The sequence below is a fragment of the Cyprinus carpio genome, chromosome B4 (assembly GCF_018340385.1).
Source record: "Cyprinus carpio isolate SPL01 chromosome B4, ASM1834038v1, whole genome shotgun sequence".
NCBI lineage: Eukaryota > Metazoa > Chordata > Actinopteri > Cypriniformes > Cyprinidae > Cyprinus > Cyprinus carpio.
Window position 1 is genome coordinate 3,614,029 of NC_056600.1, and position 19,135 is coordinate 3,633,163.

General features: G+C 33.4%; 1 pseudogene; it reads left to right on the forward strand.

Moving 5' to 3' along the window:
• The first annotated feature begins 208 nt into the window (after window positions 1-208).
• Window positions 209-18,250, forward strand: LOC109076657 (annotated as a pseudogene).
• Window positions 18,251-19,135: the final 885 nt, after the last annotated feature.

Sequence of the window (19,135 nt, forward strand, 5' to 3'; positions counted from 1 at the left end):
ATATATATATATATATATATATATATATATATATATATATATATATATATTAAACTAGAAACTAAAAGTCATGGCATTTTCACATTAAATGTGACGTTCGTGTCCAGGTAAGTTATTTTCTATGAAATAATTTTAGTTAATTGTGGTAAGTATAGTGAAAAGTAATTTAACTAAGCTATATTGTCATGTTACTCATACTTTAGTGCGCATACTCGCAGTCTTGAGCCTCTTCATTCATTCATACCAAAGATTCGACGGGTGAAGGTCGGTTGAAGTGTGCAGCAAACACACCACACCACGAGAACTTCACAACTTTAGCGAGGATTTAAAGTGATTGTTTAATCGCATCTGAGATGTTTGAGAAGGTGCGCAGGAGCGCGTATGATCTGGAGGAGTTCAGGAGAAGATCTGCACCGAATGGAGAGAAGAGGGTCAGGCGGGGATCGGTTCCCGGTGAGACATCTTCACCGTCTTTCACAGCATCACATGCTTCAGCTTGTTGTGGTTTGCCATTTCCTTCAGTATGTAGACATCATGAGTGTTTGTACTGTCAACGAAGACGACTCAGAAATCATCGTGATTAAATGTCAGTTTCCTGTTTTTGTTTTGTCTTTAATATTTGTATCAGCGAATCTGTTTATCTGCCATTTTTATTAACGCATTTAGCTATTTTTTTTTAAATATCTATTGCGTTATATAAATGAGGAAAATGTTGTATTATTTTTAACATAAATACAAATGTTTATACTTTATGTTTGCAATGCAGGGATATTATAGTCAACTAAAAATTTTAAATAAACAAAACCCGTTTTTGTTACCTGAAGTAGGCCTACAGTACATATTTAAATATAACATATAATATAAATAAACTTATTTAATTTCAGTAAGCTGACAAGGAAACGTTTATTTTTATTTAGTTTAACTTGTAAAATATTTAAAACTGAAGAAAAAAACTGTATATACATATAAAAAAAAATAATATTAATAAAAGTAAAAATTTGTAAGTCGCTTTGGCTAGAAGCGTCTGCTAAATTTAGGCTTATGTTACTAGTTTATTTAGTTTCTGCAATCACTTTTGTCTTAATATCAGTACAACTTTCTGCCAGCAGAGGACAGTATAAATACTTATACATACAGGTGCATCTCAATAAACAGCCAAGTATGATGACCCATACTCAGAATTCATGCTCTGCATTTAACCCATCCAAAGTGCACACACACAGCAGTGAACACACACACACCGTGAACACACACCCGGAGCAGTGGGCAGCCATTTATGCTGCGGCACCCAGGGATCAGTTGGGGGTTTGGTGCCTTGCTCAAGGACACCTCAGTCGTGGTATTGCCAGCCCGAGACTCAAACCCACAACCTTAGGGTTAGGAGTCAAACTCTCTAACCACTAGGCCACGACTTCCCCCTGTATACTGGACTTATCCTCAATCAAAACAACATCTCATGTAGTCCTGAGACTTCCTTTAATATTTGACACATTATCTCATAAAACAACACGTGGTTTCAAAAGATAATTAAAAGGGTAGTTCACATACAGTAGTATCTTAAATGTCATATCAGTATGAGGAACTAACTCATTCGCTCTAATCTTCACTAATGATATTTGATCTACTGTAATGAGGAGTAAAAACAGGTGTGTGGGGATTACAGTGTTTATTTTCCAAAATAAAACAAGTTAGTGAACTTAAACCAACTGGATGAGGCTTGACAGACTCTTATGATGTGATTTCAAGTTTTCCTTTCTCTTTGGAGTGTTACAAGCTCTTGGTGCATAAAGAAGATTTGTAAAGTTGCAAAGACTAAAGTCTCAAACCCAAAGAGATATCCTTTATAAAAGTTAAGAGCCCTCCTGAAACGGCTTGCTCTAACACACCTCACATCTCTGCGTCACGATGTGGGAAGATTTGCATAACGCCGCCCAAATGTTCACGCAAAGAAAGAAGGTGTAACCTTGATGTTTCTCTTATCGCTTCAGACGTTTGTTTTATTTGAACGTAAGTACCCTGCGAAGTGGACATCACAGGATATTCTGCCATGACTCCAGCTCGAAGCGAACTTATAGGTTCCATTCAAAGTGCATTGAAGTGTGTGAGACGTGAATTTAAATTGTATTTATTGACAGAGGTATATGATGTCACACTTGTCCGTGTGTAAAGACGTTGCGTTGCGCAAATCCGTGAATGAATGTACCGAAGTGAAGTAAACTTCAACAGATATCCCCTGCTCAGGGAGTAGGGAGCAATGAACACTGTGTAGGGAGCATGTCAATGGGAACACAGTTCATGCACAGAGCTCACTTCTAATGATCTGATTTTCTGAATCAGGTGTGTTAACATAGAGAGACATACAAAATGTGCAGAGCCGGGGGGCGAGAGGACTGGAGTTGAGAACCACTGGTGTAGAGTAGTGCTTGTTGTTTGTTGTTTCTCCGATCACAAATGCAGAAATGATTTTATGTTAACGTGGCACGATGCAAGGCAACGCGTAAAAAGACAGTATAAGTCATTATAATCATAATAATTATGTCCCCACTGGATGGAACATATGCCTTGATTGTAATGGGTTTTATTGATTTTGTCTCGTCGTGCCAGAAGACGGAATCACAGTATGTTAAGAGGCATAACATTTCCGTCACACGCTTGAGGTATTCGGCCAATCACAACGCACTGGATAGCTGGCCAATCAGAGCAATGAGCTTTGTAAAATTTTCAAAACAATGAGCTTTGTAAAAATCTACGCTTTCAGAAGGCGGGGCATAGAGGAGAAACAATAATGTACATTATGTGGAAAATAATGTGTTTTTTGAACCTTAAACCGCATAAACACATTTTATTACACAAAATAAACAAAATGATGCTCATATCATATGACCCCTTTAATGTCAGCAGTTTCTTGCACAATAAATGTCACACACAAACATTCATGCAGAAAAAAGGGAAATGCAGTGGACCGATAGAGAAGGGCATGCAGTGATCAGAGGCATCATGTGCACTGTCAACATATATATGATTTAGGAGAGCAGTGTGTGACCGGAGATCAGGTCAGTGTGTGTGCTTTTGTTTATTTGTTTTTCATATGTCATGTTTACTTTTGCAGTTTATGAATTTCATCTGTGAAACACATATATGTATGTGTGTGTATGTGTGTATATTCTTTCCAGATGAAATTCATAAACCGAAATGTATATATTAATTTTTATTTTGTTTATTTGTTTATTTATTTATTAAACACATCATTAATGTTATATGTTTAAAATAAAATAAAATATAAACCTAAACCTATATATACTAAAAAATATTTATTTATTTATAATTAATTAATTAAAAGTATAATTAAAGTATAATTAAATAATTAATTTAATTTGTATTTTTGATGTATAGGGTTAGGGCTACATTTTATTTTCATAGAATTTTTATATTGTATTTATTTATGTAATGTTATTTATTTAAAAATAATAAATAATTAATATTTAATTAAAATTTTTATATATATATATATTGTTTGGGTCACATTTTATATATATATATATATATATATATATATATATTAATTTATGTATTTAAAATACAATTAACATTTAGTTCGTATTTTTATATAGGGTTATATTTTATATTTACAAAATTTTTATATCACTCTTATTTATTTATTTATTTAATATTTATATATTATATTTATTTATATTATATTTATATAATGAATATTTAACTTTTTATTTATATGTATATACGGTAAGGGTTATGTTTTTTTTTTTTTATTATTTAGCGAATTTTTATATATTTTTGTTTGTTTGTTTATTTATTCTTTTAAAATATGACATTTGGTGTGTAATTTAAAAATCTCAGTCATGAAAATGATATTAATTTCCTGGTTTTGCTCATCTCTAAAATATTTGATTGCCGAAAAAGTGAAATCTCTGTTAAGTGATTTTTGCTAAGACTGAAAGCGTTTTTTAAGTTTCTCATGACACTGAGAGCTTGTGGATGCAGCACTTCTCCTTACGGGGGTCTGTCGTTGAAACCCTGAGTGAGTGAGTCTTTGTCATGGACTCTGAGCGTGAGGAACTGAGAAAGCACACTGAGGAAGCACAGGCCTCCACAAACTCACATTTCTTGAGAGACTGTCAACCGCAGTCAAACATGCTGCCTTTATTTCAGCATAATTAGTCTTTTATTTATTAAGAGAAAAAAAGGAATACAATGGCGATGATAAAATATTAAATAAACTTATTTTTAAAGTTAGGAGAAAATATGAGGAGTTGTCAAAGTTTAGGCTATTAAAAAGTCTTTTAACTTTTTTATGATTATTTCCTCCCAAAACACCCACACCCACACACACCCACAAACACACACACACACACACACACACACACACACACACACACACACACACACACACACACACACACACACACACACACACACACACAATACAGCTCATTTAATGCACACTGATCTTATAGCGGGGCATGTTGTCACACAGTATCTGGATTCATTGCTGTTATTGTTGACTAAACTATTATAATAATTGAATAAAAGTAATTGAAATAAAAAATAAAACAATTATTGGATGGAAAAACGTCAACTTAAACTGACATAAAATAATTTAAAGCTAAATAGAAATAAGCAAATGAAAATATAAAAATGAAAGGTAAATAGAAATACGATCTTGGATTCTGCTGTTTATTGCATTGTTAACTAAAACTAAAACTATTTAAAAAAAATTCTAATAAAAAAACAGGAATATACTGAAATAAAAATGAAATAAATAGAAATATTTGTGTACTTTTTGTAACAATAAATCAAAGATTTGGCCAACAAATGTTTAAAAACTAATAAAAATATACAACATTACAAAGCACAGAAGATAATTAAATTACAACTTAAACTAAAATTAAAGTGAAAGCTGAAAATATAAAAATAAAAGCTACAGTGTAATGCAAAATATGATCTTATAGCAGGTCACACTGTGTGTGGATTCTGCTGTTTATTGTGCTGTTGTGACAACCTGCCCCATACCCAAAATACACACAACACCTCATTTTTGACCCTGGACCACAAAACCAGTCTTAAGTGTAAATCTTTCGAAATTGAGATTTATACATAATCTGAAAGCTGAATAAATAAGCTTTCCATTGATGTGTGGTTTATTAGGATAGAACAATATTTGGCTGAGATACAACTATGTGAAAATCTGGAATCTGAGGGTGCAAAAAAATCTAAATATTGAGAAAATCGCCTTTAAAGTTGTCCAAATGAAGTTCTTAGCAGTGCATATTACTAATCAAAAATTAAGTTTTATTATATTTACGGTAGGAAATTTACAAAATATCTTCATGGAACATGATCTTTATTTAATATCCAAATGATTTCTGGCATAAAAGAACAAAATAAATAATTTTGACCCATACAATGTATTTTTGACTATTGCTAAAAATATACTTGTGCTACTTCTGACTGCTGTTGTGCTCCAGGGTCACATTTAATGAGCTAAAGTTAGATATACACCAGCATACCACCACAAAAACACTGCAGCAGTGTGCTTTATAAATCTATAATCACACAATGCTGTTCAAGAGGATGTGTGATCAAGTGCACAATAGAGGAAGCAGCGATTTTCACTAAATACATCCTTCAGATGGTGCTTTCACTTCATATTCTCATTCAAATGAGTAAATGGTGATTTGTACAGTTTTAATATAATTTAACATAATCCACACGTTTTCCTGCATAAAATGAAACCTGACAGTCTGTGCTGGCTTAAAATGTGCCAGAAAACATCCCGCATCACTTGGTCAGTTGAATTGGTTTGCCTGGCTTTGCAGAAGTGAAGTGTGTGTGTGTGTGTGTGTGGACAGGAGATGTTGGATGCGGTGGCCAGTGTGACGTTACGAACGAGAGTTTGCTGAATAACAGGAGCTCAGTGTTGAGAAGGTCAGCGGTCTACAGCGTCTCAATGCCTCCTCCACCAGGTACATCAGCATCAGACCAGTTACCAACCACAGATTTCAAACCACTCACATTTACTCATTACACTGCATGAGACACCTTTACTAGCAGAAATACAGAGGTCTTCTCAAATATGAAGTAGTGCAGTTTGACTGTAAAGCAGCTGTAGGAGCACAGGAAGTGATGTTTGAGATCATGTAGGTTGTTTAACATGAGCTCGGCACTGTGGGCTTTACCCACAAACTTAACCTCCTGTAAAAAAAATACTAGTATTCATGCATGTAGTTATAAGTGAAATGGCAAATACTTACAGCGAAGTGACATGCTTTACATTTAGAACTGTTTTCTCACATTTAGTCTTGTGTGAATATAATCTATTTATTTCTTTTTTATTTTTATTGAGAGACAACATGGAAGATTTGAACTTTTAAGACTAAGAAATGAAAATGAAAAATGCTTTTAAGACTTAGGGGAAAAAAAAGTTGATTAAAATGTATGTATAAGAGGTTTTATGTAGGTTTCTCACCATATGTCCTTAGATCTTATATTTGAGAAAGAAAGAAATGATTATATTTTTTTTATTATTTATATAAAATTGTTTTTAATTATTAAACAATTAAGTTATTCAAATGCTTGATTATAAAATTATGTTTATTAAAATTAGTAAATTATTTAAATTATAATTAAATGTTATATTATAATATAAATAAAAATTATATTGAATATTTTAAACTATTTAAATGAATTATTTCTTAACTTTGCTACATGTGTAAATGGTAAACAATCAGATATACAATTTCCTTTTGTAAGACAATAAAAGGGGTGAAAATTCATATTATTTTATATTATAATATTTTATTCTTTAAATAATATGAATTACATTGTTGTAAAATGTATTACTAAAAATATATATTTTTAAATTTATTAAAATTATTGATTATTTATTTTACAAATATTGAACTTAATTTAAAATATTTAGTGTGGGTTTGATTACACTGACCCATATTTGAGTTTGGTTATTGCAAAAAGTGTAATTAAAAATCAAAAATACATTATTTAAATGATTACTTTTAATGATTACAATGATTGAATCATTCATTTTAAAATGAGAAATATCACATGTGGGTTTGATTACACTGACCTCTGCTGTTTGTTTTGGAAAAAATACTTCCTAGTCACAGATGATCACAAAATACCTGTTATGAAGCATCTTTCATGTCTTTATTTTCCACTGTAGTACTTCCGAAACCAAAATTTCAGTGTCCAGTGAGGATTTCAGCTGGAAACCTCATGGATGAGGAGGAGACGATGACAAACATAACCCGAGGAAGATCGACAGTGATCTCAAAATACCACAGAAACATTGACAAGAGGTGCGGAGGGTTTGATTTGTGTGTGCATCAGAAACCATGTACTTCTGTGTATTAGCATTGAAAAAACACCAAACTTAAAAAAAAAAAAAAAAAAAAAAAAAAAAAAAGGTAAATTACTAAAAAAAATTAAATTATTACATTGAAATTAATGCATTTTTTTACATGGGTATTTTCACTCAAAAAAAAAAATGTTCAAGCAAACAACTTCATGAGGTGCATCATGGGTTGCTTTTTTAGGTTTAATTTAATTAATGTTTTTTTTTTTCTTTTCATTCAAGTAAAACAATGACTAAATAAATAAATGCATAAATAAAATACTTAATTAAAAATATTTTTTTAAATGTGTATTTTTTTTTTTACATTTTAAGTTGTAAATAAAACAGATCATTGAAATGCATTTTACACCAAATATAATATTACAGTCTTTACTATTACAATACTTAAAAAAAAATATTTATTTTTTAGTTTAGTTTGTTTGCACAAGAATAAAATATATACAATAAAAATAAAACAAAATGTACAATCCATATACTGTGCAGATAGAGGCAGAAAACCCAAAAGGGCTTATTTAAAGCCTCAACCTAAACAATAAAGAAAACAAAAACAACTTGTGAAATTAAGGAAAGAGCTAAATTGCAATAACAAATATGTAAATGACTTCAAATTAATTGCAACATATGTGACCCTGGAGCTCAAAAGCAGTCATAAGTAGCACAGAGATATTTGTAGCAATAGCCAACAATACACTGCTGATTTTTCTTTTATGGCAAAAATCATTAGGATATTAAGTAAAGATCACGTTCCATGAAGATATTTTGTAAATTTCCTACCCTAAGTATATGCATTGCTAAGAACTTCATTTGGACAACTTTAAAGGCGATTTTCTCAGTGTTTTCTCAGTGTTTTTTTTTTTTTTTTTTTGCTGCACCCTCAGATTCCAGATATTTAAATAGTCATATCTCAGCCAAATATTGTCCTCCTAACAAACTATACATCAATGGAAAGCTATTTATTCAATCTCAATTTAAAAAAATTGTCCCGTATGACTAGTTTTGTGGTCCAGGGTCACATACAGTATGTCAAAAACCCAGAAATAATGTACTCTGAAAACAAACCTCACACGGTACATAAAATGCATAAAGAACAAAAAAAAAACAAAGTAATGTAGCAATTTCTGAGTGAAAATTGTTTCTTTTAGTCCTACACCAAATGTTTTGGTGTTTAAGATGATGAGAAACAAGTAGTATCTTACGTTCACACTTCATAAATAGGACAGTGAAGGGAAATTCACCCCCTCATTTCTTTTTCGCCTTTGAGACTTTCACTTCCTGTTGAAATGCCATTCTAGACACGCTGTTTGCACCTAATACTCTCTCTTCCAGCGTCACCAAAGCTTCATCAGACGGTCCTCCACCGCAGCGCCTCGTCTGCACTCAGTCGTCCTCGCAGGACTCCGGCTGGCACGTCTGGTCCGGCTGGTGGTCAGAAGAGGTCAAAGGTCACGCTGAGTTTGGAGAGCAAGAGACGGATGCTGAACATCTCCCGGCTCGCTCAGAAAGCAGCAGCAGTAGTAGTGACAGAGCTCTACAGCACCACGAGGATGAGACTCAGGACAGCGTCCTAAATGAAGAGACGCAGAACATGGAGAAAGATGAAGACAAACAAGTGAGACGTCACCAGCATCACTTTAACTAGTAGCTATACTTTGTATTAGTGATTTGAATTTATTTATTAAACATTGGCACGACTTATGGTACATTGGTAAGCGATTAGATCTGCAATTTTCGACTGTAAATAACAATATGAGTGGAAATGTATAATGTAGATAATATAAATATCATTCGTCTTAATTATTGCAAAATGTGTTTAGTAAAAAAAGTTCATACATCGTTTAAATAATTACTTTTAAAATTATCAGTTATTAAATTGTTTTAAAATAACTGAAAATGCATACATTATTTGAATTATTAAAACATTTACCTGTGAGATGTAAATTCATAAATTATTTTATTAAATGTGTTATCTGAGGTGATAAAATGGGTGAAAATGTATATTTATTATTGTTTTTAAATAATATAAATTGTATTTGTATTAACTATTGTAAAAATGTATTTTTTAATGAATACCCTATTTAAATGATTACAATCAGATAATAAAATTGGTGAAAATAAATTATTTTTATTATTTAAATAACACAATTCACATTTATTGTAACAATTTTTACTTACAAATGTATGCATTATTTAATTTATTACTTTTTAGATGATTTAAATGATTGCTTTAAAGAAATATAATACATTATTATAATAATTAAAAATGTTAAATTATTCTAAATAATTCTTCGTAAAGGCTTTAGATAAAACTGTCTGCTAAATGAATGAACGTAAATGTAATGTGAACTGTGCAGTCCCTTGAAAAAGGGATGCAAGCTGTATCTAGAGACCAAAATATCCCAGAGATTTGGGATGTGGACTCTTTTGACTGAAAACAGTATCTTGGGGAGCACAAAACGGTATCCTGACAGTCAGTTACATCACCCTAGAATCATGCCATCAAGTCATTTTCTTTGAGAAATGTGAAGATCTTGTTAAATACTAGCAAAAATGTTCATTAAATTGCACATCATAATGTCAGACTAAAGCAGTCTTTATATGACTGGTATCAGATATTTTTATCGACCACGTGGCCCTGTTTTTTTCCACTCAGTGTAGTTTTACTCTGAATGTTAGTGGCTTTCCAGTAGCAGACATGACCCAAGTTACATTACCACAGAGACGTGTCATGCTTTCAGATTTAATAACAGAGGAAATAACAGGCTGTTTTCAACAGGAGCAGATCAAAGAGCTCAAGCTCTATAAGATAGCCAATGAGCTTCTGCAGACGGAGAGAGCGTATGTGACCCGGCTGCATTTGTTGGACCAGGTCAGTCCACGCTCTTCACTCACTTTTACATTCTTAAAAATAAAGGTTCTTTATTGGCTTTGATGCTTCCATTAAGAATCTTTAACATAAAATTAGTTAAAATGATTGCATTATTTAAATTATTAATGAATTACTCACATTATTATTTTTATAATTATTAAAACAAATATTGAATTGGTTAAATTATTAATTTAAAAATGACCATTTATGGTTCCATGAAGAACTTTAAACTTTAACATCCATGGAACGTTTTTAAAGTTATTAAAATTATTTAATTATTATTTTTAAAATGATTAAATGGCTTACATTATCAATTTTCAAAAAATTATTACTTATATATATATATATATATATATATATATATATATTATATATATATATATATATATATATATATTATATATATATATATATGTGAATATGAATAATTTATATATATATATATATGGTGAATATGAATAATTTATATATATATATATGTGAATATGAATAATTTATATATATATTTAAATTATTATTTTTTTTAAATTATTAAATTACCTAAATTATTAAATGTAAAATTAGTATTTAAATTATTTATTAAATCATTAGTAAATGTTTCATTGTTTAAGCTATTCATTTTAAATTAATTTAAAAATCATGATTATGATTTAAAAATGTAACAAAAAAATATTACATTAATTAAATGATTCATTTTAAATGATTTAAATACTTACATAATTTTAAAATGATCATGTATGGCTCCATGAACAATATTTAACATAATTGAAATGTTTTTTAAAATGATTACAAATTATTATATTAATTAAATGATTAATTTTAAAATTAAGTTATTAAATGGTTAATTTGATCATAAATGGCTCAATGAAGAACATTTAACATCCATGAAAACATTTTAAATTATTTAATTACTAATTTTAAAATGATTAAGTTGATTTAAATATTACATTTAAACGTAATTCCGTTTTTTTTTTTTATAAAAAAAATTAAAGAAATGAAAAATTGAACCTTTGTACTTTATAATGGAAAAAGTTTTTTTTTTTTTTTGATTAATAATATGTTCTTCACACTAATAAAAATGGTTCTTTTAAGAAATTATTGCTGAAAGGCTCTTTGGAGAACCAAAGATGGTTCTTCTATAGCATTGCTACAAGAAGCCATTTAGAAAACCTTTATTTTTAAGAGTGTGCAAGTGAAGTGTGTACTGCGTTTCTGCAGGTGTTCTGCGCTAAACTCACAGAGGAGGCTGGGAAGGGGACGTTTCCTGTGGAGGTGGTGAAGGGCATCTTCTCCAATGTGGGATCCATCTACACCTTCCACAGCCAGTTCCTCCTGCCGGATCTGGAGACGCGGATGAGCCAGTGGTGAGCGCCGATTCATCTCCACGCTGCTTCTCAGCTCTCACACTCTCCCGCTCACGTCTGTGTCCTCCTGCAGGGCCTCCACGCCCCGCATTGGGGACATCTTAGCACAGCTGGCGCCCTTTCTCAGGATGTACGCCGAGTACGTGAAGAACTTCGACAGCGCCATGGACCTGCTCAAACAGTGGACCGAGCGATCGGTGCAGTTTAACGCCATCATTCAGGACATACAGGTGTGTGTGTGTGCGCGCGTGCGCTTTTACCTGAATATAACAGAATAAAATAAACTTTTAACAGCAAAGTACTCATCACTTCCTAAACTCTTATTCTACCTCCTTTAAAAGCATTTTGGTCTGATTTTCCAGTTAAATAGCTAACATATCTAATAATCAGTTTTCTGATTTTTCCAGTTCACTATATATCAAAATAATATCAAATAATTTGGTGTTTTTCCAGTTAAATAGCAGGAAAAAAAAAACGAATATCAAAATAATTTCATGTGATTTTTCATTTAAATAGCTGCAAATATATAAAAAATAATATAAAATAATTAGGTCTGTCTGTCTAGTTAAATGGCTAAAAATATATATAGAATATATATAGAAATTAATCTTAATCTAAAATAACACATAAAATAATTTGGTATGATTTTTCAATTAAATAGCTATAAATATATTTAAAAAATAATTTTAAATAATTTGGTTTGGTTTTCCAGTTAAATAGCAGAAAATATATTAAATAAAATAATATAAAAGTGGTCATCACTACCCAAACTCTTATTATACCTTTTTTTTTAACCTAAATATTTTTTATCCGATTTTCCTATTAATTAACTAAAAATATCGAAAAATAATTTTAAATAATTTGGTTTGGTTTTCCAGTAAAATTGCAGAAAATATATAAAATAAAATTCACACACACACACACACACACATATATATTTCACACACACACACACACACACATATATATATATATATATATATATATATATATATATATATATATATAGTATATAATATATATATATATATATTATATATATATAAAAGATATAGATACAGATTTATAATATTTCAGTTTATCGTTATATATTATCATAATATTTCAAATGTATTTTTTTAAGCTTAATAAAAGGCCCCCCCCCCCCCCCAAATAATTTTCTGTATGAGAATCCATGAATGGCATGACCTTCAAAAACTAGATTGAATGTTACCAATGACTGTTTAATAGTTGGAGAAGATGGTAACGATGAGCTGTTAATTGTTTTGTGTAGAGTCAGGAGGCGTGTGGGAATCTGACTCTGCAGCATCACATGCTGGAGCCGGTGCAGCGGGTTCCTCGCTACGAGATGCTGCTCAAAGACTACCTGAAGAAACTCCCAGAGGACGACCCCGACTGCAGCCAGGCCGAGAGTGAGAGATACACACATTTGTATTCGCTTTTCTCACAATTCAAGTAACTAATATGTTAACAAGGATATTTTTTAAGCACAGTTAACTTATTTTGCACGGTTCTGTGAGCAACTGAACGTGAACGTTTGAGATCAAATGAAAGTGTTGTTTAGTTCCCAACTGCTTTCAGTTCCATAACTGGATGAGTCAGCGGAGATATCACTTCTCCTTCTCCTTTCCAGAGTCTCTGAACATCATCTCAATGGCTGCCACACACTCCAACATGGCCATCCGCAAGATGGTGAGAGGCACTTGACCTTAGTCAGAGCAAGATGGCCTGTTTCCTGACTGCGTTTATGATTTTCATATGCAATTGTGGTCGTAAATGTGATTCGATTGCCACTTTGTCTATTTAAGCAATTTTTACATACATTTTTAAGACTCAGCGCTGAATCCATTTGAAAGTTCTTATCTTTATATATCTTTTGTATAGTATTTAAACTTGAAAATGCATTGCATTGCATTGAAATAACATCCAATCAACCAACAATCTGACCCTATACAAGTCATTAGTGTTTTGCTCTCTATAAATTCTTCACTGGTTTTATATGCAGAAGTTCTGTGTTTCAGGAGAACCTGAAGAATCACATAGATATATAAGATACTCTGAGATGAGAAGAACACATCTAAAACCCCCAACAACCACATCAAAAAAGAAGGACAAATCCTAAAGCTCGCCGCCAGAAACACCTCGTCAATGGAGAGATACCTTTTCCTGGTTAGATGCGTCTCGCTCCATATTTTTGGGTTGTTTTCCATCTAAACATTCTTCAATCAAAATACATTGACTTGCAGCAAAATAAAGCATAAAGTCATTTAATTTAGATTTTTCAGAAAACAAGATTTGTCATTTTGCTTCTCAAGTAAATGAATCTTGATTTAATGTTTAGCTGAAAAGCATGACAAAAAATGATTGAGTTTAAACCATGCCATCCTTCTCTCTTCAGTTTAACAACATGTTGCTGTACTGCGTGCCCAAGTTCAGTCTGGTGGGCCAGCGGTTCACTGTGCGCACGCGGGTCGGCGTTGAAGGCATGAAGGTGCTTGAGACCTCTAATGAAGACTATCCTCACACTTTCCAGGTGTCGGGTAAAGAGCGAACGCTGGAGCTGCAGGCCAGGTGAGGGCAGATCCATGCAGATATAGAGAACAGCATGTCTGTTTGAGCTCATAATGACTCTAGCTTTCTGTGGTTCACAGCTCAGAGCAAGACAAAGAGGACTGGATCAAGGTATCAGTGTCGTACAGTTGCTCAAAGCTGCTTTAAATCTCAATTATATCAATGTAAGAATCAGGAAAGACTGGTTTGCACCACAGAATAAAAAAGGTAATTGGGGCTTTTTATCTTGCCATTCTTTTCTTGCAATTCTGAGAAAAAAAATCCGAACTGTGAGATTACAAATTTGCAATTACCTTTAAAGAATTAAAAGAAATGTGTGACTTTCTATCTCACAATTCTGACTTTTCCCCCTTAGAATTCCAAGTAAAAAATTGTAAGATAAAAAGCCCCAATTACCTTTTTTATTTTTTATTCTGTGGTGGAAACCAGTCTTTTCCCTTGAAATTACCTTTTGTTTTGTTTTGTTTTTTGTTTGTTTTTTTTTACATGGCAGAAATAAACTTTTTAATTGCAATATATAAACTTGCAATTGTGAGAAAAACGTTTTTATATTAAATTCTAAACTTATATGTCTGTTCAGACTTTTATTCTTAGAATTGCAAGGAAAATGTAAACTAAATAAAGATATAAACTAAATAAAAAAACTAACTATAAAGATATAAACTCTTTTTTTTTTTTAGTTTCTAGTATATATAATTCAGAATTGCGAGACATAAACTCAAAATTAAATATCTAAACGTCTTTCTCACAATTACGAGTTTATATCCTGCAATCAAGAGTTGCAAGGAAAACAAAGTCAGAATTGTGAGATTAAAAAGTTGCAATTACTATTTGATTTTCTTTTTTTATTCCATGGCGGTAATAAGCTTCTATAGGAAAGTTTCAATGTAGGCTGTTTGCTTTCTAGGCGTTCAAGGAGACCACATAAAAATCTCACAACAAAAAAAAAAAACACAAAAAATCAGCCTCTAAAGAAGTAGCGGATGAGGTTTCTGTAAGTAGAAAGAGCAGACTGGTCATGCATAAAGACAACTGTGCTGGGGGTTGAGGGGGGAATCTTCCATTAAGACACTCACTTATCTGTGCTCGTGTGTTTTTCAGAAAGAGGAGCTGGGGAAGAGAGCCCCGCGCTGGATTCGGGACAATGAGGTAACCATGTGCATGAAGTGCAAGGAGCCCTTCAACCCTCTGACCCGCAGGAGACACCACTGCAGGGCATGTGGATACGTAAGTTTGCATGTATACGTTTATCTGGAAATCTGAACGAGCACTTTCTGTGAAACTCAAAACTCAGACCATTTCATTGTGCTCCAAAGATGATGATTGTAATGTTTTAAAATGTGTCTTAGGTTGTGTGTTATAAATGTTCGGACTACAAGGCATCGCTGAGGTACGACGGCAACAAATTAAACAAACAAAGTAAATAAATACTACTACCTCATTCTGACCGGACGAGCGGATGCTGAGGAACCAGTCAGCGGGAAGAAAAGAGGAATTCTTGAGGTTTTGGGTGTTTTTTTGTGGCTGCATGGACCATTTTTGAAATAATCTTGATTTTAGAGATGTAATGAGTACCTGAAAACCATATTTGAGTAAAAGTACAGACAGTGAAAATGTAATGTGTAATTGCGACACTCATTGCTAATGTAGTGGAGTAAAGAGCACAGTGCTTTATTTAAAAATGTAATGAAATAAATGTAAGTGTAATGTAATACACTTGCTAATATCTTTGATGCTATCTTTGTAAAACTACAGATTATCCAAGAAGATACTCATGTACTGTAATTACATTTACTCAAATACTTTACACCTCTGCTTGATTTTTTTGTTTTCTCCTCTTGACCTTTACCAGATTGAAGCAGCTCAGGTCTCAGGAAACAGTTTCCTTTGTGGCTTTCTGCAGTACAGTACAGACCGAACTAAACCGTGTCAGAGGGTCTGGTGTGTGATTCCCCAGCACGACGCGCAGTGTAGTGGAGCTCACATTAATTAGCCTTCAATGATGCAATATAGACCAAATGGAAATGACTAAAAAGTAATAATATGTGGACAGGGTATCAATGTATAGACCAAATTATGGAAAATGACTAAAAAGTATATTTATACTAATAAAAAAATAATATAAATAACAAAAAAAAACACTTAGCGTCACAAAATAAACATAAAGATTTGTGTAACTTGCTTCACATTATGATAGCTTGACAATGCAATGCCCTAGCAAACCTCAGATCACCTTAGTAACCACTTAGCAACACCCTAGCAACCGGTCACAAATTATAAGTACAGAATGAGGATTTGTAAAGACTAATGTCTGAGGATTTCAAAATAAGCCAAGAGGAGATTGGTTTTCCTTTGCTGTAAACCAAGCTTGGTTCTCATGAGACTAGCACATTCGCACCAGTGCTTATGCTAAGGCCGCGTGTCCACCAAAGTGCTTTTCGGCAGCTGAAAACGCCAGGCGCTCTGCTGAAAATGCCCAGCTGTGAGTGCTTAAAAACACAGCTTTTTTTTTTTTCTTTTTTCACTTGAGACGCTGTGGTTGCTATAGTACGGAATATCCGCTGAAGTAACGGCAAATGCATAACGAATGAAATGTTTCTCCAAGCATTATTTTTATAACAATATTATGATAGTCCAGAAATTAAATCTGTTAAAGACAGAAATACTTGGAGACGAGCAATATTAACTTCTCCATTGTTGTTCAGTGGTTGTACTAGCAGGGTATTACTCCATCACCCCCTCCACCCTCATCCACTCTCATACTATGAAAGACAAAAAAATTAAACTAATCATCTTAGACCCAAACCCAAAGTTGAACATTCTTCAACCTGCGGCGCTGAGAAAAAAAACGCCCGAATGCTTAGCGCTCAGAGCAAAAAAGATGCTCCGTGCTTGGCACGCTCCTGGTGTTTTAAAAAAAACGTGGCGCTCCCATTGAGAAAAACACTAGTCGTTGGGAAAAACACATTGGTGGACACGCGGCCTAAGTCTTCGTTCAACATTATCCACTGGAACACCACTGTCTTGTGTACACGCATATAAAAGTTAGCAGTTAGATATTTTTCTTACACAAATGCACAAGGCCTTTATTAACCCCCCGGAGCCATGTGGAGCACTTTTTATGATGGAAGGATGTACTTTTTTTGAGCTTCAAAATATCGACCCCCATTCACTGCCATTATAAAGCTTGGAAGAGCCAGGACATTTTTATTATAACTCAGACTGTATTTGTCTGAAAGAATAAATCATATACACCTAGTATGGCTTGAGAATAAATCATGCTGTCATTTTCAGCCTTGAATGAGTCTGGTTTCTCTGGGATTTTGTTCTCAGGATGTCAAAGCCCAGTGTACCATCCCGCTCCTGGGGTACCAGGTTGAGGATGTCCAACGGTCTGTGGATCATCCTCCCACCAGCTTTCGTCTGTGCCAGTCCAAATCTGTCCACTGCTTCACTGCTGACACAGAGGAAGTGAAACTGCGCTGGCTAAAAGTGATACGCAAGGCCGTGATCGGGGAGATTCCAGAATGCCAGACACCAGTCGATGACAACCTTGCCAACGGCTGCCATGAAGGCGTGCCTGATGGTAGCTGAAAAGACAAGGCAGTTTTCCAGCTTACGCATGTAACTCAGCGGAATAGAATGTGTTGATTAGAATGTGAAACCTTATGGAACAGATTGGATTTGTTTGGGAGTGTATAAATAGATTTTTCATTGCATACTATATGCAGTCAGTTGATTAATATCACATATTTTAATGTATTATAATGTCAACCTCAATCAGACTAGTAAAAACATTCAGTATGTGATTATGTAAATCATTATATTGTCTTAGTTTACGAAAGTTTGTTTGCAGACCAATCTCAGCAAAGTCCGAATTATGCTTTGTGATTTATTAGCCTTTCTCTGTGACATCATGTTTTATGTATATTTTAAATTTGCAATGTTAATATGCTTTTTGTCATTGTAACTGTCCCTAAGATTTATGCACTTTATTGCTTTTTGTAAAGTAGGACATTGACATTAAAATTAATTAATAAAGGTTAAGCTCTATCGCCTTGATCCTTACACCTCTCTGTAGCTGCCATCTGAAACCCTAGAGACCAATTTCTAAACCTGAGCAACAGCCTAACAACCAATAAGAACGCTGTAACAACAACAACCTGACTACCATCTAAAATCCTTAAAAGCAATTTGAACACCTAAGCAACACCCTAGCAACCAGTCAAAATGTTGTTGAAACAACGTAGGTAATATCCGAAACCCTAGAAACCACTTTGAACATCTAGGCAAAAATTTAGCAACCACTCAGAACATCCGTAGGAACATTCTGACTACCATTTGAAACCCGGGAAACCACCTTAAAGAAACCAATTAGAACACCTAAGCAACACCCTAGCAACCACTTGGAACACCATAGCAACATGCTAGCTACCATCTGAAATCCTATTAACCAATTTGAATACCAAAGCAAACACCCTAGCAACCACTCAGAAAACTGTGTGCCTCTTTGGGATGACACCACGAGGCGTTGTTCACTTGCAGAACGCAAGCTTCTGGAGAGTGCATAGGTCTGAACTAGCGAGTTTAGGTATATTGGTGCTGCACCAGTGGCTGTCTTGAAGGATCATCAGTACCTTGAATTTGATGCGAGCGGCTATTGGCAGTCAGTGCAAGCTGATGAAGAGAGGTGTGACGTGAGCTTCCTTCGGCTTATTGAAGACCACTCTGGCTGTTGCATTCTGGATCAGTTGCAGAGGCTTGATAGTACATGCAGGAAGGCCCGCCAAGAGAGCATTACAATAGTCCAGTCTAATGTTGTATAAGGCAAACCTGCAGGACTGGGCTGTTGTAGCAATATGGTCTGTGAAGCTTAACTGATCATTCATCACAACTCCAAGGTTCCTGGCTGTCCTGGAAGGAGTTAAAGTTGACGAACCTAGCTGT